At 43.8% G+C, this 27,381-nt stretch overlaps 1 protein-coding gene across 4 annotated transcripts in view; it reads left to right on the top strand.

Moving 5' to 3' along the window:
• Nucleotides 1-27,381, top strand: part of SPIN1 (spindlin 1) — a 113,278-nt gene that overhangs the window by 14,548 nt on the left and 71,349 nt on the right. The window lies entirely within an intron of this gene.

Consider the following 27,381-nt stretch of genomic DNA (forward strand, 5'->3'; position numbering starts at 1 on the left):
TATAGTTAACACATTTATCATTATTGGCAGTTATCAGTTGAACTATAAATTGATCAGCCAGATATTAATGGGGTATAAAAAGGGAGTTGTAGCTCATTAATAATAGCTTGTATTTATATATGACTGGTTACCTGGAAACTTTCAACTAGGCTTTAAAGTGGACTCCACACGTAGAAATTGAACTTGGTAGCAGTACACAAACTTGAGGAGAGGAGTTAAACTTAAATTCTGTAGCTTAAATGACAGGATTCATTTTCAGTAGATAAATCATGAGTAACTAACTTGAAATTATGACTAGAAAGATCTCTCCTGAGAGATACATTGATGACATGAGTGATTATGGCTTACAATTTTATCTGATCTGAAAGAAGGTAGTATTAATATATCCTCACTATCCTATATAAAAAGTGATGCCTACTTGATGCTGTACATGCATTGTCCTTTAAAACACTGCAATTTTTTTTCTTGGTGGCCTTGTATCCAAGTACCAGGTAGGCCTGACACAGCTAAATATAAGAATTTGAAAAACAATGGTACAGGAAAGGAACCTGTTTTTCAAATTCCTCCTTGAACCAAAATAATGAAACTTGATGTGTCTTCAAGTATTCTTACCAAGATGCTGAAAATGAATTCTTTCTTTGACAGGGTCTAGTGGATGTGAGGCAGTAGTAGACAGTGAGATATCTATCTTGATTTTTATTAAAGCTTTTGTCAGTCCCACAAGATGATCTCATCAAACTAAAGAAATACGATCTTGATGAAAGTAATGTAAGTAGGTGCCCAACAAGTTGAAAGACCATATTCAGAGTAGTTATCGGTATCAAACGGGGCTGGCCTATCCAAGGAGGTCCCATGAGCGTCAGACTTGGGTTCAGTACTAGTCAGTATTTTCATTAATGACTCGGATAATGGAGTAGAAAATATACTTATAAATCTTGTAGATGACTCCAATCTGAGAGGGCTGCAAGCACTTTAGAAGACAGTATTATAATTAAAAAGGACCTTGACAAATTAGAGAATTGGTCTGAATTAAACAAGACAATTGAATAAAGCACTTAAGACAGAAAAATTAAATGTGCTACAACAAAATGGGAATAACTGGCTAGATGGTAGTACTGCTGGAATATAGACAGTTTGATGCATTTGCAAAAAGGCTAATATTCTGAGGTATATTCAGGAGCATCTGACTTATTCTGCTTGGCACAGTAAGACCTCAGCAGATCTGTGTCCAGTTCTGGGCACCACACTTTAGGAAAGATGTGGACAAATTAGAATCCAGAGGATGGGGGCGGGGGGGGGGGGGGAAGGTTTAGAAAACCTGACATGTAAGGGAAAGTTAAAACACCAGGCATAGTTAGGCTTCAGAAGGGGAGACCAGATAAGTCTTACTATGTTAAGGACTGTTTTAAAGGGGTTGGTGCTCAAATATTTTCCATGTCCAATGAAATTAGGACAAAAAGTAATGACCCTCATCTGCAGCAAAGGAGATTTTGATTAAACTTTATTTACTTTTATAGCTAGAATTTTTTTCATAATCTTGGAAATAGTCTTCCAAGGGGAATTGTAGAATTCCCATAATTAGAGAATTTTAAAAACAGGTTGAACAAACACAAGGCAAGAGTGATGTAGGTTTACTTGGTTTTGCCTCATTACAGTGCGCTGCATTGTTCCTCCTCTAGCTCTATGCCTGTATGATTCTCTGAGAAACTAGATCCCTTAATTAATCAAGTAGGTTGTAGAACAAAGCAACCTGTGGGTCTGATAAGTATTTCAGTTAGCTCTTTCCTGGAAAGAGTGAATGAACAAATGATTAGCATAATACTGAGAAGTGTGCAAGGGGTGGCAGAAGTCCTGCCTTAAAACTGTAGGAATGTTAGGGTATAACAATAGCATGGTGTACAGACAAAGGAATGTTTACTAGTTGGTCCCATTTTAAATATACTAAATGGCTTGCAACTTTTCAGGGTTGCTCTGTGTATAAATAGATATTTATATGCAACTTTGTGGTAAAGTTCTTTGTGTAATGGATTACAAGTGCCCACATAAACGCACATGTCTTTAGTGTTTTACTAGCCAAGGTGCAAGAATAATTGTTCTGCAATAATTTACACACTTTTCCTCCTCTTCTTTGGTCCAGTGAGATAGATAGATATAGATATAGATATAGATATAGATATATACACACACACACACACACACACACACTGTATTGTATGTACATACAGAATATAAATATTTATACTAGTTGGTACCAATGCGCTTTATTTAAAGTTGACTTAAGTTTTTTCCAGCTTTGTTTTGCACTGGTTTGTTCTTTTTCTCTTATACCTGACTCTTAAACAGTGGGTTGTTCCATTGAGGGTTTTTGTGTGTGTGTTTGTTTGTTAAAATATTAAACCTCAGATCTGTCTTAGAATCATTCCGTTCAAATTTAATGTCTGGATAAATCTGGGAGCAAGAAATTCTCCATAGGGACAGCAGATTAAGGCATTGGATAATTTGCAGTTTTGCCAGATCTTCTTGGATATGGCTGTGGTGTTACTTATGAGGGAGGCAGGACAAATAGAAAACTATTACATTTACATTTTACCAAAATATTACTAGTTTTGTTTTACTGTCAACGATCCCAAAGTAATATTAGAACTACTGATACTTTTGGGGGCATACCCTATGCAGAATTTAGTTAGTTTTTTGTTTGCATACAGCCCTTTCCTGACTTCTAGGGTGGGTGCTTGAGAATTGAGGGATACATTTTATAAGTCTGCGTTGGGTATGGGGGGGTGCAAGGAGCTGGTGTCATTCTAGTGCTGAAATTAAGCAGTTCACTCGTTTCCTCATTGTGTTTAGATTTGTTTGTTTTTTTTCATCCTCATCCATGTTATCTATCTCCCACTACCATCCTCTTGGGCCTCTTTGGACTTTTCTTTTTTATATTGGCATCGAGATCTTTTTTTTTCTTTCAAATTGGACTTTATGTGGTAGTGACCATCTACACTACAGAATTAAACTAGTGATAAATGAAACCATTGCAATAACCATTGCAATAACACTGAATTAAGTGCCCACAGTACAGTGTACACATGAAGTATGGTTGTTTAAGTCTAGTACTATATCCATACTTTTTCACTATTTTGGTTACATTGTTTTTCAATACCCATTTTGCAACTGTTGGTGCAGTTACCTTCCGTATCTGCTCGTTGGAGACTTAGAAAGGCCTTTGTGCAATCCAGAGAAAATGGTAGAGGAGGTCAGGTCTCCAGAATCAGTTTTATAATATATAATATGTTGTCATGTCAGACACACAACCAGGAAAATAAGTTAGGAAAGGGGCTTTCAAACTTTTTTTTCTTCCGGCCCCCTTGGAAAAAAAATTGTTGATGCCCATGACTCAACATAATTATATCTTTTGATTAGAGTGCAAGGCTCCAGAGTGGGACTGCAGGGATGAGGGGTTAAGGTAGGTGAGGGGAGTGAAGGCTTTGCCGGGTAGTGGGCTCTGGGGTGGAGGCAGAGTTCAGTATGTGGGCAGAGGGACTCTGTGCTGGGTATGGAGGTGGAGTAGATGGAGTGCAGGCTATGGAATGGGGTTAGGGATGAGATGTTTGGGGTACAGAAGGGGTTTCTGACAGGGAAATTGTTGGGGCACAGACTAACCTTTGGCAGCTCCTGGTCAGTGATGCAGTGAGTTTTGGTAAGGCAGGCTTCCTGCCTGTCCTGGCACAGTGGACAACACTGTACCCTGGAAGTAGCCAGCAGCAGGATCAGTTCCACAGGCTGTCCCCACTCCAACCTCTGGCTCCACGCTTGCATTGGCGAGTTCCTGATTTATCTCCAGCCATTGTGAAGCAAAAATGGGTGAAGCTCATTTTGGACTTGTTTTGAAATAGGATTGGTTTCGGTTTTTGGCTTATTTTGCTTTTTTTATCTTGAGAGTTGGCTACTTGCCTCCACCTTGGAGCCAGACCTTCTGCTGGCCACTTGCAGGGAACAGTGCAGAACTCTGTGCCAGGACAGATAGGAAGCTGACCTCAGTATCCCCGCTGGTCACCATGTCACCCTCCAGCATTGTTTCCCAATCTTATTTGGCCATTGAACCCTTTTCAGAATTTCAAGGAACCCCTTGGTTTGTCAAGCAAAACAAAAAAAAAATCAGGGAGGGGGACCCACCAATGTATGAATCAAATTCCTTCCCCAAGGCATCATCCTCTCTGTTCCCCTCCTCTCCATCACTTGCAATCCCCAGCCCTTACACACTCTCACTGGTTTGAGACAGGAGGTGCGGGCTCTGGAGTGGGAATGAAGGATTTGGCTATGGGAAGGGGTGAGAAGTGCAAGCTCTGGAAAGGAATTTGGATGCAGGAGAAAGGGATGTTGGCTTGCGGAGGGGGCTCCAGGCTTGGGAGTGTTGGGCTCAGGTGGAAGGTTGTGGTGCAGAGCAAGTCACAGGCTTGTGGATGTGAGGGTGCAGGAGTTTGGACTGGATATGTGAGGGGCTCAGGGCAAGGAGGCTGTGAGTATGATGGGCTCAGGACACAGATTTGTGATGTGTGAATGGTGCAGGAGTGTTGTGGCAGAAGACTGAGGATGTGGGGATTCAGGAGTTTGGGGATGTAAGAGGCTCAGGACAGAGGGTCGGGGGGGTGTGCAGGAGTGTTATGATGCTGCGGACAGATGGGGGTTTGTTGGTCAGGCTTAATTTTTAAATAAAATATGGAGTCGGGGCCACGGTGCGGCAGGGTGCTAGGGACAGGGTGGTGCTGGGTGCTGCAGTGGGTGGCAGGGTGCTCCTTGGTCAGCAGGAAAGGTTTGAGCTTTTTAGGCAAGGTGAAATTGTAGCTATTCAGGGAGGTGATGGGAATTTACTGCCAGGGTGTCCTCACAGATCTCTAGCTCCATTGATGATGATAACCAGAAGGCTGCTTTTGTGTGTGCTCAGTGATGTGTGCCATGTCAATTTGTGCATTTAGTCTCCACAGCAGACCCCAAGAGAGCCCCCAAAGACCACAAACTAGATAAGGATCAAAGGTTCCAGGCCAGGTTTATTGTTAAAGTACAGTAATATTTGTCAGTAGACTCTACTGAAGCACTACACATATGTACTTGCCACAAGGGAATGACTGAGTCAGTGGGAAATTTCCACTGCCCCCTAGATCTGTGGTCACCAACCGGTTGATTGCGAGGCGTTCGGGCAACCCCACCCCCCATCCCCGAGAAGCCCCACTACCTACCTCTAGTGGAGTGCCGGCTTCCCGCGTGGTGGACGGAAGTCCTGTCTGAAGCCTGCGTCACTTCCGGGAGTTTCGGAAGTGTGTGGGCAGCTCCCCTCCCACAGCTCTGTTGCGTGCTGGGGAAAGGGGTGTCGGCCCTGAAGGAGGAGTGTGGAGGCTTCCCTGTGACACCGGTGCCAGAGGGCTGAGTTGAGCGCAGGGGTTTCCCTGCGCCGCAGGAGCGGGGGTCGACCCCGGCGTTTGGCCGTGCTGTGGGAGGGGAGGGAGTTGGCTGGGCCAGCCCAGGCCACGCCGCGGAAAGAGTTTTTGGCCCCCGGGTAGGCGCACGCGGGGGTTGGCCATGCTGCGGGAGGGGTTGGCCATGACGTGCCGTGGGAGGCGGGTTTGACTCCAGGGTAGGTGCCTGTGGGGGTTGGCCATGCTGCAGGACGGGGTTGGCTGCGCTGCGCCACGGGAGTGGGGTTTGGCCCCGGGGCAGGTGCCCGCGGGAGTTGGTCGCGCTGCGGAAGGAGAGGGGAATGGTGGGATGGGCCGGGCTGCGCCGTGGAAGGGGGGTTTGGCCCCAGAGAAGGCTCCTGTGGGGGGTTGGCCCCGCTGCCAGGGGGGGTTGGCCCTGGGGCAGGCATGCGCGGGGGTTCCCTGTGCCGTGGCGGGGGGAGAGAGGTTGGGCCCGGAGGAGGCATGATCTGGCTTCGCTCAGGCGGGGGGGGGGGAGGGGGGAGAATCCTGGGAGGAGGCAGATGCAGGGGACTCTCTGCTGCCACTGGCACCTTGTCCCCACTCCCAAGTTCCCTCTCCCCGCTCCCCCAGCCTCCATTCCCCAGCCACAGAACAGAACTTTGTCCCCTGTCCCGAGCCACAGAACTCTGTCCCCACTGGCACCCTGTCTCCTGCCAAAGTACCCACTAACACCCTTCCCCAGTACTATCTCCCCTTTTCCCACAGTTGGGGCCACATTAGTGAAGCTTGGGGGAGGGGTTGGAGGAGGATTTTTTTTTTTTTTTTTTTTTTTTTGCATTTCACTTGTGTGGCTCCAACTGACTTTTCTTGGGTGAGTGACCCCCTGACTCAAAAAAGGTTCACTGCCCTTCTCAGAAATAAAGACAATGAAGAAACTTTTTGTTTTACATAGTATTTTATTTAAAAATGAAGCCTGGCCAACAAACCCCAAATTGAGGCCAAGCCCCCATCTGGCCACAGCATCATAACACTCCTGCACTCCCCTTTCCCCCAGACCCTACATCTGAGCCTATCATACACTGGAGCCGCCTGCCCTGATCCCCTCGCATACCTGAACCCAAATTCCTGAACCCTCACATCCAGAAGTCTGTGGCTTGCTTAGTACCCTAACCCTACATCTGACTCCAACACTGCCTGGCCTGGCGCCCCTCCCCTCCCCCTGTCCCCTTATCCACTTTCTGCATCCAGATTTCTTTCCAGAGCTTGCACCTCTCACCACTCATTCCCACCCCAGAGCCTACGCATCCTGACTCAACCCAGCGAGGTTACGGCTAGACTGCAGGAGTTTTTCAGGATTCCAGAGAGATCCCAGAAAAACACTTCTGCATCCAGGGATGTGTTTGTTCTTCTGCTTCTTTTAGTGGAAGAGCAAACATGATCTTTCGGTCACCCATATATTCCTCTTTCCACGAGGAATAAGGGTCTTCCAAAAGAAGGGTTTTTTCTGACATTTGGTCCAATCTATACAGGCCAAATGTTGGAAAAACCTCTTCCTACAGAAGAATTGGGGGGGAAAAAGCAGCAGTATAAGGGTTGGAGATAGCAAGTGATGGAGAATAGAGGGGGCGGGGCTTCAAGGAAAGGGCGGGACAGTAGATCTTGGCTTGTTCTATCATTTAAAAAGTGATCTTGGGTGTGTAAAGGTTGCAGGCCACTGCCTTACAGCTTCTGCCCAGCTCAGGGCTTCCCTTGCTCTGTGGCTACTGCTTTGGCCCAGGACTCCAACTCTGATTGTGGCTGCTGCCCCACCTCTCCTTTCCCCTGCAGTTCCTGCCAGGGCTATGGGAACCCCGGGCTTCTTTTCTTTCCCTCATAGCTCAGGAGGCCTGAACTCCAGTATTTCTGCTAGTCCCTCTCTCTCGTTGCAGTTCCTGCCAGAGTTCACTTCTGTTCCCTCCCCACCTTGTGGCTCAGGCTTAGGATGTCGGGGCTCTGGGATTGCTGTTGCCATCGCCACCCCCTCCCGCTGCCCCCCTTCCATGGTGGCTCCTGTCCAGTCTTTGGGCTGCTGCCGGAGTTGGGAGATGTCTGGGCTCTAGCTGGGACTTAATGCTTCCACTTCATGCAACTCTTTTCTGGGGTTCCCCCCAATTCCTAACTGAGCTCTAGGCTTTCCCTCCCATGACTCTAGTTGGGGCTTGAGCTATCTGGGCTCAGGGCTTTAGCCCACATAGTACCTGCTGGGGCTTGGGACTTGCACCTCATGGCTTGTGTCAGGGCTGAGATCCATTTTTTAAAGTTGTCCTGGACCCCTGAGCACAGGCCCCCTGGTCCCATGCGGTATCCCACCACTCAGCTTGAGTCTGACTAGCAGTTAGGAGCTGGTTTGGGGCCTTCCCAACAGCAGTGGGGGGATTGTACCTTCCTCCACTTTTGGGAGCCTTCTCTAGCTGCAGGAAACTTTAGCTGCTGCCTTCTGATCTGGGTTCAACTGACAGCACAGGAGTATGTCAGTCCCCCCGCAACAGGTTTCTCTTACAGTCCCCTTTTGGATCAGGACCTCCACAATTACAATACTGTGAAATTACAGATATAAAAGTTTGAAATAATGAAATTGATCAATTTTAAGAACCCTGTGGCTGTGAAATTGATTTAAGTGAACTGTGACTTGGGTAGGAAGCAATACTGAAGCAAACTGCAGTTTGGCCAGGGCTGTGGAAAGAGATTTCAGTATATTCAGCATATCTTTGTTACTCTGATGCTGATTACTTTGGCTGTGGTATTTCCATCTACTTTATGATGATCTTCACAAATTATCAGAATAGGCTGATTCTTAATAAATAGTTTAGAACAGTCAAGTGAATTGCATAGTATATCTTGTGGGGAGAATTACGTACAGCTTAAGCAAAGTGGTTGCTATGGAAGTACTTTTTCGTTTCAACATATTCCTTAATTAGTGAAATTGTACTTAATGCATCTTTTAGCCAGAGTTAATTGAGCACTTCATGAGTGCTGTAAATTTCAAGTTCCCTTCATTATCTTTTTTGTAGATTTCTTCTAATCTTCACCATACTTACAGCATTGTCTGTGACACAACTATGCACTTGACACTTGAATTTCTGTTTACACTGTTAAAAGTTTTTATTGCTACTTATACAGGGGAATACTTATGGGCACTTCTGCTGTAGACAGTTACATCCTCTGTCATACACATGCATACTACAGGATCATTGTGTACAATGGTCTCCTCATAAAGACTCAGATAAATGTATTTCCTGTCAATGTTTTTGCATGCTTTTCAATTTCTGTCTCATGCACTATATTCAACAACCATTCAGTAATGTCTGCATTGCCGTAATGATTGACTGGTAATGAAATCTTTGGCCTGAACTAGACAAAAGGGAGAACTTGTTGAATGAATGAACCAAGTAATCTTTTCATATGTGGAGTCTTGCTGGAGTTTGCTAGTTCTGATTTACAAGCTCGTCTGTAGCTTTACTGGATGATGGAAATGGGGTTTTTTGTTTGTTTTTTGATACAGGTAATTTACTAGTTCTGCTAGTGGTATCAACAGATGACTCTGAAGTTGTAGACATTGCAGATGATTGATATTCTTAACACCTTATGTTTAAATTGTACCCTGAAACAAAATGATTTAAAACAAGTCATTTTCACTTGAGTTTATTGCTTAGTACATTGCTTCTAAAAAATGAGATGGTAAATGAGATTTCTCCTACTACAGTTGTTTTTACCACTATTGAAATGTTACAATTTATTCTAAACCAGTGGTTCCTAAACTTTTCGGCATTACGTCCCCTTTTTGATTTTTGAGAAACCCTCATGCCGCCTCCCCCCTGCCCCCAATAGCAGCAAAACTTGTTGAGCAAAAAACCAAAAATAGCAGCAAAACTAATGGGGGAGGGGAGGGATTCCTCGCGCCCCCCCACCCCCTCCCTTCTGGAATTTCTCCACGCCCTCCCCCCAGTTTGGGAACTCGTGTTGTAAACCCATTTTTATAGGAATAGTAAGTGTTAATTCATAAATGCTTAACACTTTTTAAATAGGAAATTTATACTAGATCATTTAATTATGCTGAGCAATAAGAAAAACACATTTAGAAGTCTGCCAGTAATAGTAGAAACTAGGCAAGTTAGATAGCAGGTAATAGAATAGTTGAGTAACCGTATGAATTCTTAGCGGTTATTCTGTAGCTGCTTGGAGCGGGGCTGGAAGCCAATGCATTCTAGCCCCAATCCTGTGGAGTGCTCTGCCACTCTGCGCTGCTGCCTCTGTTTCAGAAGCAGCAGCACTGGGTGCCTGGTGGGAGCTTGTCTGCAAGAGAAGTCAGTTGAAAAACCAGCTGCCCTCGCAGACTGGTTGCCTGCAGCCCCACGTTGTTGCACAGAGTGGCAGCAGCCCCTGTCTGTGTGAGGGTCCAAGCTTCGTGTGGACAAATGATGCTGGGTTTGGGAGGGTGAAGGCTGCCGTGAGCAGCCTCCCTTTTTGGTGGCCCAGACAGGGGCTGCTGCCAGGACCATCTTCTGTCCGTAGTGGGTCCAAGCTCACTAGGGACAGGGGCTGCTCCGTGGGATGCAGAACAGCCTCTGTCCATGGGGAGCTCAGATCCCTTGTGGACAGGGGCTGCTACTGTGAAGCGGCCTCTGCCCGGGGCAAGCCAAGGCATGCCACAGGCAGAAGCTGCTTTGTGGCAGCGTCCCCTGGCTCCCCCACCCCTTGTGCTGCTGCCTCTAATAGAGGCAAGAGCGTAGTGTGGGGGGAGGGGGGGAACAGGCAGCCAGTGCAGGAGATGGTGCTGGGGGAGGAGGGGAGAACTGGCTTTTAAGCTGGCTTTTCTCCCAGCATCAGCTCCTGCTTCTCCCTCCCCTCCCCCACCCTTCTTCTGACAGTGCCATTCGTTGATAGCGACACTGGTATTTTGCAGTAGGGATGTAAAATCTTCTTTGATTGGTTAAATGTTAGGTTGAACTGGTTAACTGATTTAAACTAAGCTGGAGCAGCCCCCTTTCTGCAGACAAGGGCCACTGCGGCTGGACAGTTGGAGCAGCTCCTGCCTGCGGTGAGGGGGCTGGGCTGGATCTGCCATGGTCGGGGCAAGGATGTTAAATTTAGATTAATCAACTAATTGAATAGTCGATGCAGTTTGCTATATTTCAGTGTAGTTTGCATTGACTATTTGTATAGTCGATAAGGGTACCTCCATCTTTGAAATGTAGCAAGAGCCCTGCTGGCTCTTGCTGCACTTCAAAAGCGGAAGCACTGAGAGGAGCATGGAGCCGTAGGGGGCCCTGGCTCTGTGCTCCCTACTTTTGAAATGTACAAGAAGCGCTGTGGGAGCAGAGAGTGAGCCAGGGGTTAAAGCAGTACCCCACGGGCCCCAAACTTGAATCCCCCGCTCATCCTCTGCTCCCGCGGCACTTTCGCTTTTGAATTGTAGCAAGAGTCCTGCTCTTTTACATTTCAAAGGAGGAAAAACTGCCAGTTGCCTGCTGCATCTCTGTCCCTCTCCCCTTTCCAGAGACTCTCGGATAGAGGCAGCAAGGGTGGGGAGAGTGACTAGTCTAGTCACTAGTTGACTGTCTGATAAGCATATGGTTATTGGATAGTTGACTAGTCGCTTACATGCCTACTCAGGGGCTGCTCTAGATGGCTGTAACATAGTGTGAAACCTTCTAGATCAGTGGTTCCCAATCTTTTCCAGATGGAGACCCATTTTGACAATTCAGGAAGACTTGGTGACTCAGGGAAATTCAAAAAATGTGTGACTGGCTCCTTAAGAGCCACCTGGGGAGATACCTGGCGACCCTTTTGAAATGTAATGGTGACCCATATTTGGGTCCTGACCCATAGGTTGGAAAACCCTGTTCTAGATGGTCTCAGTGGATTATCCAGGTCACAGTCATGTGTCTCATTAGGAGTCAGAGTCCGCATCCCCTTCACCAATCTTTCACCATCCATTAGTACAGCCCACTGGTCCTCCACAGGACCAAGCCCATAATACAGTACATGACCTATTGTGCCATATTTATAAAGCTTGACCTCAACAGTTAGATGGTTTTCTCTAAATCTTTCTTTATATATAAAAGCAACCATTTTTGATAGAGGATTATGGATTCAGTATATTTTTAAAAATTTAAGAGATCATAATAGTTTTAGATCTTTTTGTATGTAATTCAGATTTCCTTTTAAATAGAACTATTAAAAAAAAAACCCTATCCATTCTGTTTTGAGGTGACCACAGTGAATTAGTAAAGGGTATTTCTATAATTCTGGCAGAAATGGACTAACAGTTTGTCACTGAGAAGCATGCTTTTGTGTTGGGAGAAACCAATTTCTGGATAGAACATGCAGTTGGACAGAGTTATTCTTGGGACTGGCATCACTGAAGTGCAGCACTTTTGAAATTAGAAGGTATATTTGTTTATATCTCACTGATGAGTTAGTTCAAGTTGTGCCTCTCTAAACTGGGACTCTGTGGTCCAGCAGTGGGCCATGGTTGAGGGAGGAGAGCCCAGGTGCACAACAGTGAGATCCGGCCCAGTGGCTCTAGGGCTGGCCCTGGCCGTGGAGCGCTGTCCCCTGAGGTCACAGCCCAGCAGCAGTGGGGTAGGCTGGTGCTCAAGCTACCTGGGGACAGTGGTGCGGAGCACAGGCCATGAGGGGAGGTGGGCAGTGAGAGGTCATGGCAGCAGACCTCCTCTAGCCCAGCAAATCCCCTTGCTTAGGTCCTGAGGGTGCTAGAGTCCAGACCAGGGAGCTTCAGCCTGTACTAGAATTGCAGTTGCAGAAAATAGAGATTATCCTCTTTGTGTAGATTGACCAGTGGAAGCTGGCCACTTTGGTAGTTACCAATAAATTATGCATAGCTTTCAGGTTAGACAGTCTGAGTGCGCTGTTCTGATAAAGATTTGCTTTGCAACAAATATTTCGTCACTTGAGTTTGTGACATTTGTTTGAAATGGACAGTGCCAGAGATTGCTGAGGTTTATAGAGGATTAGGATTGCTGAGGTATGCAAGAGTTATTCATGGAATCAGAGTGCACATTTTGTGCTCCCTTGCGTCTCATAACAAAGTATTCAGGAAGAGTGTCTGATTAGTGGTGATGCAAGCCGAATGATCATTGTGACAAGTTCTTGGTTGTGTTTGCAAAGTTGCCTGGCAAAGTGAATAATGCCACAAGATTCAGAAACTCTTGATAGAGGCAGGGACTAGTCTCACTTACTGCAGATCAATGGAAAAACCATTTAATTATTATTGAAAGTCATTGTCTTTTGCATTTTCATAATAAATTAGAATCCAAGGCAGATGATTTTATATGAAAGTAGTAAAGATGTAGTGAAAGCACATATGTGTGTGGTGTCTTGCCTTCCTTTTACAGCTCCAAGTGAAGACAAGCCCTAAGAAATAGTGGTGTAGGGTTAGTATTTCCCAGACTTCCTTCTTTCCCTCAGTAGAAAAACCAGCTGCTTTGATCCATGGGCCTCAGTAGCCCCACTTACTTGGGAAAACTTGTTTAAGTCCAAGTGGAAGATTTAAAACTTTAAATTTAAAGCTTTAACTTTTTCAAATATTTAGCTATTGTAGAGATGTTGTGTTATAACAGGACTACTCAACTTTGGAAGCCGTGGGGGCCACAATGATACTCATAGCACATGCCGAGGGCCGCAATTTAAGTGTGGTTGCATATATATGCAAATAACTTCTTTCCCACTGACAGGCATGGATACGATTAAGGCAAGACTACTCAACACACAAGCCCCATTTAAGTCAGTTCTGCTGATATTAATAAAATGCAGTATTTATCTGATTTCCACTCATATGACAGCACTTTTAAAGAGCTTTTCTAAAAAGAAAATTGTATACCAATGTTTTGGATGTTTAGCTTGAAGCTTCAGGTTGTGTTCCTTGGAGTGATTTTACTCAGAAAAAGTTTCCAAGCTAGAGCGCTCCAACCTGCTGTGGGCAGGGAGCTGGGAGAGTCAGGCTGGACACGAGAGGCAAAAAAGGACAGGTGCCCAGGAACCTGTCCTGGATTCCCAGCAGGGCTGATGTCCCCAAGCGGGAGTCGGTCGCTCCGTGAGGGACGGAGGCAAGGCTGCATGGCAGTGGTGCCGGATCCAAATGTGGCTAGTGTAAGCCAGTCAGCACCTCTCAGGCTCTGCCCACAAGGCTAAGCAGCCAGCAATTCCCACAATGCCCCAGCACTCCCAGCACCTCTTCCCAGGGGGCTAGAAACGCCGACACCCCATACCCATTTGTTCCAGCCAGCCTGTCTGCTTGTATCTTTCAGTGCTCACCCTGCCTGGGAGATGCTTTGCTGTTGTGGAGTGTGTTCCCAATAGAGGCCATGTTCAAAGGATCTCACCCTTGGGCCGTATGTTGAGCCCCATGTAAATCCAAACTGCACCACAGGCCGCAAACAATGTAGCCTGCGAGTCGCATGTTAAGTAGCTCTGTTATATAGTTTTTAAACCAGCTCCCCTCGCAGCCCAGCTCCCGCCTGCCCACCCTTGTGTTACTGCCTCTTATAGAGAGGCATCAGTATGGGGAGGCAGTGGGCTCCCCGCAAGTGAAGCTGGGAGTGCACTGGCTGCCAGTGTTGCCTTTGGTCATGTAACTGCTAAACTTTTATACGGTTACACAACTATTCAGTTACAAGTTATCTAACATCCCTAGTAGAGATGCATTCTTGCACGATAAACTAATATTAAGACTTGTTGCTCCATGCTTTGGAATCAGTTTTGATCAAGACATGTTCATCAGTGATGGCATTAACTATTGTATTAATGCTGCCTTGCTTTGTGGAAAAGCTGGAGAAATTCAGTTCTACCTTCCGAAGTCTCCAATATGCCATCTGTGCTGTGGGGTTGAATGTCTCATGGTTGACAGCAAAAATCCAGAACTCCTAAACTGTGCTGCCAGATCCCCCTGATTCAGGTGGAATCAAGTCCTGTGGAGAGTGTTGACGAGTTCATCTACTAGCTGGAAGCAGAGTTCAAATTGTTATTTCTTTAAATAGATCGTGCTGCCTTGTCCACGTTTGTGAATACAAATATGTCTTTGAACTGAGTGTGAGAGTTCTGGGTCTGTTAAACTGGAGTATTGCCTGTTATGTGGGCCATCTTATAGATTTGAAGTGTCTAGAAACATGTCATGTTTGTCAGTGCCATATCCTGAGCTTAAAAGGTTTGATTGTGCAAAATGTTGCAGAGATCTGGCTTTCCTTCAGTCACTCACTACATGAAAAAGCAGCATTGTGTACTCTTTGGTGATCTTTTCAGGCTGGACAAACTACCCCAGCAGGCTGTGCTCAAATTGTCCATTGGCGTGCAGAGGGGGAAGTGTGCCCACTTTTATGTTCCCAGGCCACCCCACATATTCATTTGCATGTTTGAGCCAGTTCTGAGAACTTCACTAAAGAATGGTTGATGCTGCAATGACCTGAACCTTCATCACTCTGCCCTATGATGGTTTAACATGTTTGTTCTATGTTCTCAGTTTTGCTTTTAAGGTTATGAAGTCTTACTGCACTGTGTGTTGGCTGTTGGGAAGGAAGGTGAATGCCTGTGAGTTAATGATATTAGAGGTGGGGAAGGGTAGATGTCTGTGAGTTAATGGTATTAGAGGTGATAATTGGGGAAGCTATCTTTGTAATGGGTAAGGTAGTTGGGGTCTTTGTTCAGCCCCCTGCGGAGAGTGTCGAATTTTAGCATGAATGCCAGTTCAGAGGATTCCCTTTCAAGTGCAGATTTGAAAGTCTTCTGAAGTAGGATGCATTTGATTAGGTCATTAAGACAGTGTCCTTTCTGGTTGAAATGGCAAGAAACTGTTTTTTCTTTGTGATCCTGTCTAATGTCTGTTTTGTGGGCATTGATTCTTTGGCGAAGTGTCTGAGACGTCTGTCCAATATACATAGCAGACGGACACTTTCGGCACATGATAGCATAGATTATATTTCTGGAGGCGCAGGAATATGTATTCTTGATCTTATAACTCACTTGGTTAGGCCCAATAATGATGTCAGCAGAGTGAATATGTGGACAAAGTGAATATGTGGGAGACAGACCCATAGTCTCCTATAGACAACCACCTAACCTCAAGATGATTCTTACCAACAACCACAGGACATAGCACACTAATACCAACCCTGGTACTTTCCCTTGCAACAAACCCCATTGCCAGCTTTGTCCACATATTCACTCTGCTGCAGCCGTCCCGCCACCTCGACCTCCGGGGCGAGAAAAGCTGCTCCCGGTGCCCCTGGTCTGCTGGAGACGGTCCCCAGCAGACCAGGGGCACCGGGAGCAAAGCCGCAGCGGCGGCGGGTCCCGCGCCTCTGAGGCTTTGCCAGAGCAAAGCCACAGAGGCGCGGCACCCCGCCGCCGCTGTGGCTTTGCTCCCCGTGTCCCTGGTCTGCTGGGGGGGGGGGGAGCGCAGCTAGTGTGCCCCCCCCCAGCAGACCAGGCTTTTGTTGTGGACCCTGGGGTAGAGCAGCTGGGGTGCTGCCGGGTTGGTCCTGCAGGGACCTACCTGGCAGCCCAGCTGTTCTGTCCCAGGCTCGAGATTCAGCCGCTGTTGAAACTGATCAGTGGCTGATTCCAGGAAGCTGGGGGCAGAGCAATTCTGCCTCCAGCTTCCTTTAGTCAGCCCCTGGTCAGTTTCAGCAGCAGCGGCTGAATCTGGAGCCAGTTCCGACTTATATACAGATTCAACTTAAGAACAAACCTATAGTCCCTATCTTGTACGTAATCCGGGGACTGCCTGTATATTTGAATATATTGATGTCATGCCAGTACAAAAATAAGTGTTGTATTTTTTGGCTTATGCTGCTCGATATATTGACAAAAAGCTTTTTATAGTGCCTACTGGAGAAAATAATGGCGGACCCAGAGTAAAATATTACTATTTGTTTCCATGCCACTTCAGCAATTTCATCACAATGCTGTGAGAGTTCAGTGATTATAGACAGGTCAGGTTGCCGTTCTGTAATTACTGGTTCCTACGCCATATTTTACAGAGTGAATAGAAATGCAGAAATTGCTGAGGTAAAAAGATCAACTAAATATTCATTTATTCTAAAGCTTGTTTTTGAATCTAGTTGTGCGTAATCTATCTTTTTCTTTTTTAGTTGGACTGGGGGATTGTTTACTTTTCCTCCACCCCTTTCTCCTCCTCTCTCCCCCGACAGAAACACCTACCTTGTAGAAATCCCAATCTTGTCTTCTGTTTTTTTTTCTCTAACACCCTCTATTGAAGATTTTTAGCAATATCTTAAAGTAATTAAATGAAGAAACTTTGGGTGTGTCTAGACTACCTAGTTTTGTCGACAAAAGTGGACTTTTGTCGACAAAACAATACCAGCGTCTACACTACCGCGGAGTTCTGTCGACATAACGTCGACAGAACTTCGCGGTTTTGTCGACGCTGGTATACCTCATTTTACGAGGCATAACACTTTCTGTCGACAGAACTCTGTCGACAGAAGGTGTTATTGCCTGTAACACTGCGTCCAGACTACGGAGTTCTGTCGACAAAGCGGCTTGCTTTGTCGACAGAACTCCATGTGTCTGGACGCAAATTGTCGACGGAAGTTTTGTCGACAGTATCTGTCGACAAAACTTCCGTCGACAAAACGCGGTAGTCTAGACATACCCTTTGACTGATCTAACCTAAGTAATCAAGTTCAGTTGTATTACTCATATACAATATCATTTTGAGTTGTCACACAAGTCTCAAAATTGTCATTTCTCCCCCATACTTCCTTTGTAACTATACATTTCTTCAGTCATTGTATGCTCTCTGTCCCCAGCACATAATTTAATTTGTATGTTGTGGATAGGATTTTAGGGGATTCTTTGTATTTTTGCATGTGATTGTTTGGAATTTTGCACCCATATTGCTACCAGAGTAGGATGATAGGCATTTGTTTAGCACTTCAAGTTAAACATCTGGCAAACAGTACGAATACTAACAATCCTCTTCAAAAGTAACCCTCCTGCTCTAATGAGTATCTCTTTCTGTGTCTGCAGACACAGCATGCGTACAGAAGCAGCTCTGTTTAGATGGCTTGCTTTATTAAAACAGATTGACAGGTGTAGTTAAGCTTAAGAGCAGTGTTCTGTTTAATATTTGGCAGTTGAGCACTCTTAATCTTCTCCATTACTCGGATTGCCTTGAAATTTGGTGTGCCTCACTCTAGGTGGATTTGATTTAAATCACTAGTCAGGAAGACTCAATTTAATCATGATTTTCTACATAAAAGTGCATTCTTGTTGGCTGTTAGAACCTTAATAAATATTCTTCACAACTCAAAGATGTAGCTTTCCTTTTTAGAAGATGCACACTATGTATTTTTAAACTGTGACTTATTTTGAAAAACTTTTTAGATTAGTTTTACAGCTATATCAGGGATGAAAGATTGTTTGGTTATTTCATTTACCAAAGGTAATTGAAACAGATATTTATAAAGTCATTGGGAGGTGAACTATGTACAATTCAATAGGTTAATAATTAATATTTGGAGGATTTTCTTGCCATGATGCATTAGGAGGAGAATATCACCAGACAGACATTTAAGTTGTTTTATTTTATTTAACTAAAACAACATTATGTATTCTGGACTTTTCATCAACAGCAAACACAATTTTAACAAAACAAGCATATACATTTTTAAGCTTAGTTAAACATGCTAGCTTTTTTAAAAATCCATTTTTTGTTAAAATTAACTAAACTAGTTCAATGAAATTATTAAACAAATCAAACATGTCAGCCAGGTCAACATGAGAAACTTAAAATATTGGCTTTTGCAGCTAATTCAGTCAGCTTCACCTTCATTTTGCTGTTTGTTTATAATCTGGAAAAGAACAAGAAGCTTTCCTGTGTTTTTAGGTCCCAGTCAGTGTCTCCGTTTGGAATAAATTAGTCCAAAGGAAGAAAATATTATTTCTACAGTGGCAGAATAAGATATTGCTGTTAAAATTGAGACGATCACTTCAACAGTCTCTGAATCCAAGCGCTTAAATGACTTCCACCAGTTGACTTTCTTTAAAACATCATCAGCAAACGTGTATTTCTTCAGTGGTTTGCTCTTAGCTCTGACGTTTATTAAAATTGGCATTATGGAGGGATGACTGCTGAATGCCCATGTCATAGCTAACTCCTCTTCTTCAGCAGGTGAGGTTTGACCCTTTGCAAGAAAATTAGCTAAGGATAGTGTTTGTCCCATTTGTTTTTTTTAATGTTTGTAATTTAACTTTGTCATTTCATATTTCTCTTTCTAAGATCTCACTCAGTTCCTTCCACATTTCAGCAGCATCAGCAGTAAAACAGCTATTTCCCTGCATTTTGTTCAGGGCTACAGAATTGGAGGTCAGAGTACTCAGCATGTGTTCAACATTTCTCTTCAGTCCAATGTTGAGAACTTTCTCTATGATAGTGTCATCTATTTTTTTTCATGATTTTCTTCACAAACTGTCATCAGATTAGGCCAGTTTTTGATATAGTGCTTAAAATAGACCACTACTGAGTTCCATCACACTTCTTGTGGGAGACTTAGCTTAGTTCCTCCCATTTTTTTCAGAGCAGCTGCTGTAAAGTGTTTAACTGAAGTATTTTTCAATTTCAGCAACATTAGCCTTTATTTATGGAACACTGAAGTCTTTGGCTAGGAGGTGCATCAAATGAGCATTGCAACTGTATGTTATTAGCTTGGGACTCTGTTCTTTCTTCTAAACTTCTTCTCATTTTCATTTTCAGCATTGTCTGATCAAACTGTACTAGAACATTGAATTTTTTCAGTTTGCTATGGCATTTATTGCTGCTACTTTGTAAGTATTCTGCTGTGTGTGTGCATTTCCCTATGTATCAATTATTATTGTAAGGAAGACATTTCTTTCTTCTGTTGTGACACGAGCACATACAACAGGATCATTGTGGGCATTGCTCCACCCATCAAGACTCGGGTTAATAATTTTACCTTCTAGACTTCATTAGACTAGACCTTCTAGAAGAACTTCATTAAAATATTCACAGTCTGGGTCTCTTATACAGCCTGCTACTATTACAGGCTTTCCCTTCTACTGAGATAATGCTATGTAGATGTCAAATCAATGAAAGCTATGCTCCGAAAGACTTGAAGATTTCTGGAATATGCTGCTTGAACATTTTCACTTCTGTTTCTGCTCCCTGTCCCTGCTTCTCACATTTATTCCCAGACTTTCTCACCTTGTCCAGATCTATTCTGCCCCCATCAATCTTCTGTTCATTGAACTTTTTCAAACTTTGCACTTTTAGAAAGAGGTAAGGGATTGACTCTGTGTATGCAAATTTGCAGAGGGACAATAGAGTTGAGGTCTATCATTTGTCATCTCTCTGTATATTAAGTGTCTGTTTAAAAACATTTTTGCTGTTAACAAGCATGTTATCTCTGGAAACACAAATCCAGCGTGAGAACTGCAAAACTGAGCATCTCAGGTATTTTTTAGACTAAGCACTGAGTCCTATTGAGTAGATAAAAAGATTAATCTATAAAAAAGCCTTTTGAACTCCAAAAGATTGGGTCTCTAATCCATGTACTATTGGAATTTATTTTCTTAAACAGTACATGAGTATATTGTCTTTTATACTATAGAATTAGAATTTATAATCCCATTAGTTGGGCCCGCTAGGGCTCTTGTACATTTCAAAAGCAGAATCGCAGGAGAAGTAACGTGAACAGAAACTGCTTCATTCCCTGCTCGCACCGTTTACTGCTATGCCTCTACCTCCCTGTCCTTCTGCAGAGACGATGCTGGGGAGAAATGGCTTTTAAGTCGCCTCCCCCCAGCACTGGTTCCTGCTCTCTCCCCTCCCCCTTGCTGATTCTCTCTGATAGAGGTGGGAGGAAGGGGGGGGAGTGACTAGTCGCATCAGTAGTCGACTATCCATAGTCGACTATGCTTCTTGGATAGTAGATTAGTCTCTTATATCCCTAGTATGAAGTGTTTCATTTCTTTTCAAGCACTTCACTCCTGATAGCAATCATAGGCATCTGAAGGAACAGCAGTTTGGCATGGCACTTGTACCACATAAAAACCTCACTGATAAGTTGAACCAGTGCGGCTTCTGAGGGAGAAATCCTGTGCATTTTGGGGGAGGGGGCAGACAAACCTCTCTAACAGTTTTTTGACATCATTTCAAAAAAAAATCAAAGCTGTTAGAAAGATGGGTGGAGGTTCTAGAGGCTAGTCTTTAAGTGAGATTATTGGGCAGGGTACAAATGAAGTATTAGAAGTTTATGATAAACTGAAGAACCACACAGTCTTTATCATGCATACATTGTGGCCTTATATATGAATATAAAGGAAAATATATTCATATAAGCTATCATGAGGCTGTCAGGAGTTCCTGGACCTTGACATGTGAGCAAGCACACTAAAGCATTGCATTTCATAATGCTAATGCCTTCAAAGTGTTTGCTTTTTATAATGAGGGTCTTACTGTTACCATGAGAGTAGTAGTAGGGAACCTGTGGCCTGCAGGTCTCATCCATCCTGCAGCTTGCCTTAATCCAGCCTGTGAGACTTGGGGCTTGCCCCTTTTCCCCACAGTGGGGCAAGTCAGCACTGGCATTCCAGCCACGTGGGGGTGCTGTGGTGCTAGAACTAGCGTGGACTCCCTGCTGTAGGGTGAGGGGGTGGGCCTCAAAGCAAGCTGTGGGCCAGATCCAGCCCACGGGCTGTGTCTGGCTGGGGGTTAGGGTGAATAGTCTCCTGTTCTTCCTGTAAACCTGAACTATGGTTGGCCCTGCTAATACACGTGGCCAGGTCACCTTAATACTGGAACCCATTTTGGATGTACTTTTCCATGACAAAGGAAGGGTTTGAAACTGAACGCACAAGATCCTTGCCTTGAGCGAAATCTATTTGGAAACAGGAAATCAAACAATAGGAGTTGGCAGTTTCTAGAATCAGACACCCCCTGTTTCTCACTAAGATGTGTACTGGAAACATCTAAGACTGATGAGGGAGAAGGATCGGGCCCAAACTACATGGCTGCCCTTCTTGTGTGTGAGGGGGAGAGAGGGAATTAAAACTATTAGGGTAAAATTGAATATAACAAATTTCTTAAGCTTAGCTGCCAGGTTTTATTTTATTTAGCTTAGTAACTTACTTTGATCTCTCTCTTACCACTTGCACCCTCTTAAATCTTACTTTGTATGTCGACTAAAATCATTTTTGTTTATTATTAAACCCAGTGTAAATTGTTACTGGGAGAAGGAAGGGAGACTGCATATATCTCATTGATAAAGGAAACAATCTATGAGCATGATCTGTATAAAATTTTTTAATACAGGGTTAGATGGATTTATCTGGGGTTCTGGTCTAGGAATGTAAGACTGAAACTGTGTAAAGAGTTAATCAATAAACATCAGCTTATCCATTTCCATTACAATGATATGCCAGCTCTTGGTTCTGCTCCTGGGGAGCTGGTTGCAGCCCCGTGCTGAAGACTATGCAGTATAAAACTTATCTTGCAGTGCTCACAGCTCAGTGTAAGCCAGCTCCTGGGTAAGCCAGCTCCTGGTGCTTACTGGCTCCCAGGGAGCATGACCAGCAGCTGGGAGTCAGTGGCATAACCTGTCTTCTGGTACACACCATCTCCAGCTGCCAGCCCTGCTCTCAGGGAGCTAGCTGTTGCCCCACACTGCAGGCTCTGCAATATAAAATGTATACTGCAGGCCAACAGCAGGTGTAACAATGTAACCCCTAGAATTTTTAATGGTTGTATGGTTACATTTTTAACTGTTTTTACATTACTATTCTGGTCCCATTGGGGTATTGTACCTTGGTGCTGGGTCAAGTTCCTGTGACTGAGCATTCCGAAAGCTGAGCTGCTATCAGGTGTCTATGTTGCTGTGCTGTGGGCTGTGACCCCAACTCTGTGCCTTTGCTGTGGGAGACCAGAGGTTAGGGCAGTGTAGCGGGGTGCCCCAGAAGCCAGAGATGGGGCTGCAGTGGTATAATCAGTCTGTTGGGCAATAGTCTCAAGAGGATCACTGAGGAAAAAACTCATCACAATGCCTACCTATAAAAGTGGAAAAGATTTCAAATTTGATACTAGCCCAATTGTCACCATGAATCATTCTTCTCCCATCTCACTACATCTCTGAGGTTCCTCAGAGGCATAATGAACATATTTCCCCAACCCAGACTTCCCACACCTGAATGCGATCTCAGACTAATGCTAAGAAGGTATTAGACCACCATTTGAATCCATGGCAATTTGTTCATTAACTCACCTTTCCATTTAAATTATGTTTTTGATTGTCTGGGAAGAACACAATGAAGAAGAATATACCTGAACTGCTATTCCTCCTATTTTTCTTCAGGTGGTAATTAATGGCAAAGTCACCTGTAGACCACATGCATAGTTCATTCCCAAGGCGTTATCGTATTTCATGTAAATGAGCACATTCAACTTCCACTGTTTCATCCCAGACTGCATCAGGAAATAGAGAAGCCATTCTTCATACACTTAACATAAGGAGAGCCTTGGTCTTCTATTTGTACATGACAAAAGCTTTTAGAAAACTGACTCTTCCTCTCTGTTGCAGGTGAGTCTTAAAGTTACAGCGATTTCACTCAAACACTTTGCAAAAGGGTCTTGAACTGTATCAGGCTCTGTTACCACATGCATAATATAGCACCCCCCATCTTCAGTATGTATTCACTCTGAAATCGGTCACCACGTCTGTGTCCTTCTCCAAAGGTATTTCTATATCAGATATCTGCAGAGCAGTTACTGGGTAACTACATGCACTTTTGAAGAACGCTATGTCATCGAGGGTGACTCTGCTGCAGACACCAAATTTGGTGCCACAGAATTATCATCCATAACAGACTCCATTACAAAGTTCCAACCTCCAGAGGTAGTTAATCATATTATGCAGTCAGGATGATTCTTGCAGATGTGTCCCTATAGGTACTCCATGACCTGTCCTCCTTCCCTCTACTTTGGAGTTTTTGTCATGAACTCTGTATTAAAGAGGGAAATAAGGAGGGTTTGCCTGTGCAAACTGGCTAGCTCATGGCAGACCAAGAGTAGTGCATATATGATCTAAAGCAGCATGCTGTGCACAACCTGTGGGTCATGACCCCAAGGAGGTTGCGTCTGTTTTCCGGGGAGTGGGGGTCGCAGGGCTGGCCCGGCCACCATTTTTCTCCCAGCTCTGCGTACGAGTGAGGGGAGCAGCAAGTGAGCGGAGTGGCATTTAAAGGGGCTCTCTTTTCCTCAACCAAAATTTTCCCGGGGGTCCCACCACTGATCTAAAGTTCTAACACTGCTACTCAAGTCCTATGATCAGCAGCAAAGGGATGCAGAGACGCATCTCAAAAAAAATCATTATTGCATTGCATGAGTAACTTCTCTAGTTTCTTTTCTTTTGTGTTAATATGGTGTTGTGGGGTACACCTCTAACTTCAGGCAAGCTATGAAAAATGCATTAGCATACAATGCAATCCTTATCCAGTTTATTCACTTCTATGCAATAATTCTAGAATATCAAGTTGTGTTAATTAAAATAAAGAATGGAAGTCATAACAAATTCTACCTTTATTCACCAGTTTGCTTCACAGAATAAAATGGAAATAATAAGTTTATTGCACAATTAAAGCATTTTTATGTTATGTCAGGCTCATGCTGCAGTGTAGAAATAGTACTAAAATTGTATTGTCTGTGTACCTATCATTTTATTTAATTACCCCTTTTGTACATTTATATATTGTATGGAGTAGAAAGATGTTAAATATTTTTCAACAGCAAAGATGGTGTGAACAGGATGAACTTCAGGGAAAGGGATTGAAGTATGTTTTCAGCATTTCCAGAATAGCAAAAGAAAGATAGACTTGTAGTTTTCAGTCTCCCCTGTTGTGACATTTCAGTGAATTGTACCAGAAACACAGCTTCTATTAATGATGTGTGTTCTCAGCTCTAGAACTCAACAAAGATGAGTCTGGGCATGTTTTTCCCCTTTTCCCCCTTGTTTAAGTATAGGAAGATAGAGGATGCAGCTAGTTGTAAGTTGTGTTGTCTTTTGTTCAAAGAGCAAACTTTGGATGTTGAAAGTTTTACAAACTGTTGATCAATTACTGATCTCTCCTTCAAAGTGTAAAGATATCTGAAAAGGTGGTTCAGAGGCTTCTCTTACGGGGGGGGGGGGGGTGAGGAAGTCCAGTGGCTTCAAAGATTATCTTTTGGGCTATAGAATATAGAAACTGGGTTTGAGGCAGAAACTAATACAACTGCCTAGTAGTAGTGTTTCTGTTGGTTTTTTTTAAAGCCTGTTGCCATACCATTGGCAATAAGGTTTTTGGCAACTTGCATGCCGAACCTAGCAGAGATGAAGGGTAATGCTCTTGAGTAGGACTACTCAACACGTGGCCCGTGGTTCTCATGTGGCCCGCAGCCCATTAGATTGCAAAACAAAGTAGTCATCAATATAATGGTCTTCAGTTGATACGGTTTTTAGCAGTTAAATTCCTGTACGGTCATTGCTCATTAAAAGTGCTGTCATATGGGTAGAAATTGGGTAAATATTGCACTTTATTAATATTAGCAGAACTGACTTAAATGGGGCCTGTGTTGTGTAGTCTTACCTTAATCTTTGCATTCATGTCTGTCAATGTGAAAGAAGCTACTTGCATGTATATGCAACCACACTTGAGTTGTGGCCCTCAGCATGTGCTGTGAGTATCATTGTGGCCCTCTGGGTTTCCAAAGTTGAGTAGCCCTGATCTTGAGAGTTGCTCCATTCTGAGATAAAAAATGGACAGTTGCTCCTCTGCCCCAGAGGCGGCTCCTCCTATAGTACATGGGAATTATCTGTCCTTGTACATGACACTGAAAGTTAATTAGGAACGTGGGCTGTGATGCTGTTCTGCTGACATGTATAGTTTGGGCGGCTGCAGTGGAAGAAATTCATGCCTAGAGCAATAGTGGGCAACATGCGGACTGCATGTAGCCGCTAGGGCCATCCTTGTGGCATGCAGACCCCCATGGCTGCCCTCCCCCACGTATCTGTCATGCACTGAGACACCAGAGCCCTGCACATCCCTGTTGTATCCCTCTCAGGATTTCCTGGAGCATGTGAATTACCTGTCTCTGCTCTTCCCCCTCCCTCCCAGAACTGGAATGCAGAGAATCATTCTAGAGTGGGGGAGGAACATGGATGGCAAGTACTTGGAGGGAAGGGGAAGGTTAGGGGATACATTGAAGGCTTGGATGGCTTATATGTAATGTGGTGTAATCATGGTTGCATCCTCCCTATTACTGAATAATAGATAATGTTCATGAGATTAATCCAACTTTATTAAAAAGTTCTCAAATTGGGTGGGGAGGCAAGGGAGAGGATTGGAGGGAGTTGTTAGGGAAGGGGTTAGTATTTACCTGCCAGTCAAACTCTTCATTTTTCAGTGCAGGCTGAAGTAAGTAGTGTCTTAGTTCTGTGGGTAGGTCTGACCTTGCTGCTAAACAGTCAGTCTGCATACAGATTTGTGCATTTAACAACTGATGCAGTCTGATTAGTGTTATTCCTTGCACATTTGCAACTGTAATGACTTATTGTTTATTTGCACAGCTTGTTTCGGCAAGCTTCTAAGTAGTTAAATCCATGAAAAAATTGCATTGACAAATCCTGTGCTGCAAAGGAGGAGATACTGATAAAAATGCTTAAGTTCAAGACTGATGAACCACCGAATGTACAGTTGAAATGTAAAGTCGTTGACAAATAACATACTGTAGGGAAAAAAAGCTGTGGGGGCACTCAAATCTCTGTTCACAAACGTCTAACATTATCACTACTAATAGATCTTTGAGAGCAAAGAGTATTCTAAACATTAACATGAATATGATGCAGAACATCTTGCTGTGATTTGAGTTTTTTTTAAATACCATTACAGTCATCCTAATCCAGACTTGGAACCATAGGCATTTTTTGTTTTGTTTTTTTGTCCTTATGTTGGGTTTTGTGATTATATTAGTGTTTGGCAGCTTTCTAGAGTGAAAGAATGGTCTACAGAGAAGAATTGCATTAGAAATGGACGCTTAGCTTCTGTACTGACCAGAAGTGGCATTGAAATGCATTTGCCACAGAAAAAAACACGGAATTTGCATGTTTATAGAGTCCCTTTAGTTTTTACATTTTATGAAATAAATTGAAAAAAACAGTATAACTAAATTTTACTGAAAGTACCAGTGTTAACTGGTTCAGTGCCTGTAACTTTCCATCTTGCGGTGCTTGGTTTTTTTAATGCACTTTAAATTTACATACAGTAAAATCCTGTTTATCCAAGTGTCTGTTATCTGGGTCTCCATGTTAATGAACCCACTGGCAGACTGCCCCATGACTGGCGCTTCAGTTAACATGGGGAGCCTGATAATGGAAGCTTGCATAAAACAGTTGTACTGAATATTAGTGAAATATAGTGTTCAATTGATATCTGTATGTATTGTGGTTAGGAGGAACTAAAGTTCAGTGTTTGATTTTAGACACAGCTTGGGGGTTCCCCCCATGGAAAACCAAGATCCTTGCCCATCAGCCTCTCTGGCTTTCTTAATTATTATCTGCCCCATCTCTCTCTCTCCCCCCTCATGCCCAATCCCATAATATTTTATAGCTGAAATGTTTCAGCTAAGTTTCTGTTAGTTCTGGCAGTTAGCTACCGGAAATAGCAGAAACAACTTCGTGGCTGTAATGAAACAACATTAAAAAAAAATCACCAAATGGGCACTGGACTGAAATGGTATTGCAAACAGCTGGAAACACTTGAGGAGGATAGCTAAGTGTGAGTCAATGTTACTGAATGCCATCTTGCAGGTACAGAGAATAACTGATCAACCTGGGAGTGATTCAAAATCTCCGAATAAGTGCTAGCAGGTCAAAAGTCAGTATCCAGGTCCCTCAAAGTACAGGATGAC

Source organism: Pelodiscus sinensis, chromosome 6, assembly GCF_052426305.1.
Source record: "Pelodiscus sinensis isolate ZL-2025 chromosome 6, ASM5242630v1, whole genome shotgun sequence".
In the NCBI taxonomy this organism is placed as follows: Eukaryota; Metazoa; Chordata; order Testudines; family Trionychidae; genus Pelodiscus; species Pelodiscus sinensis.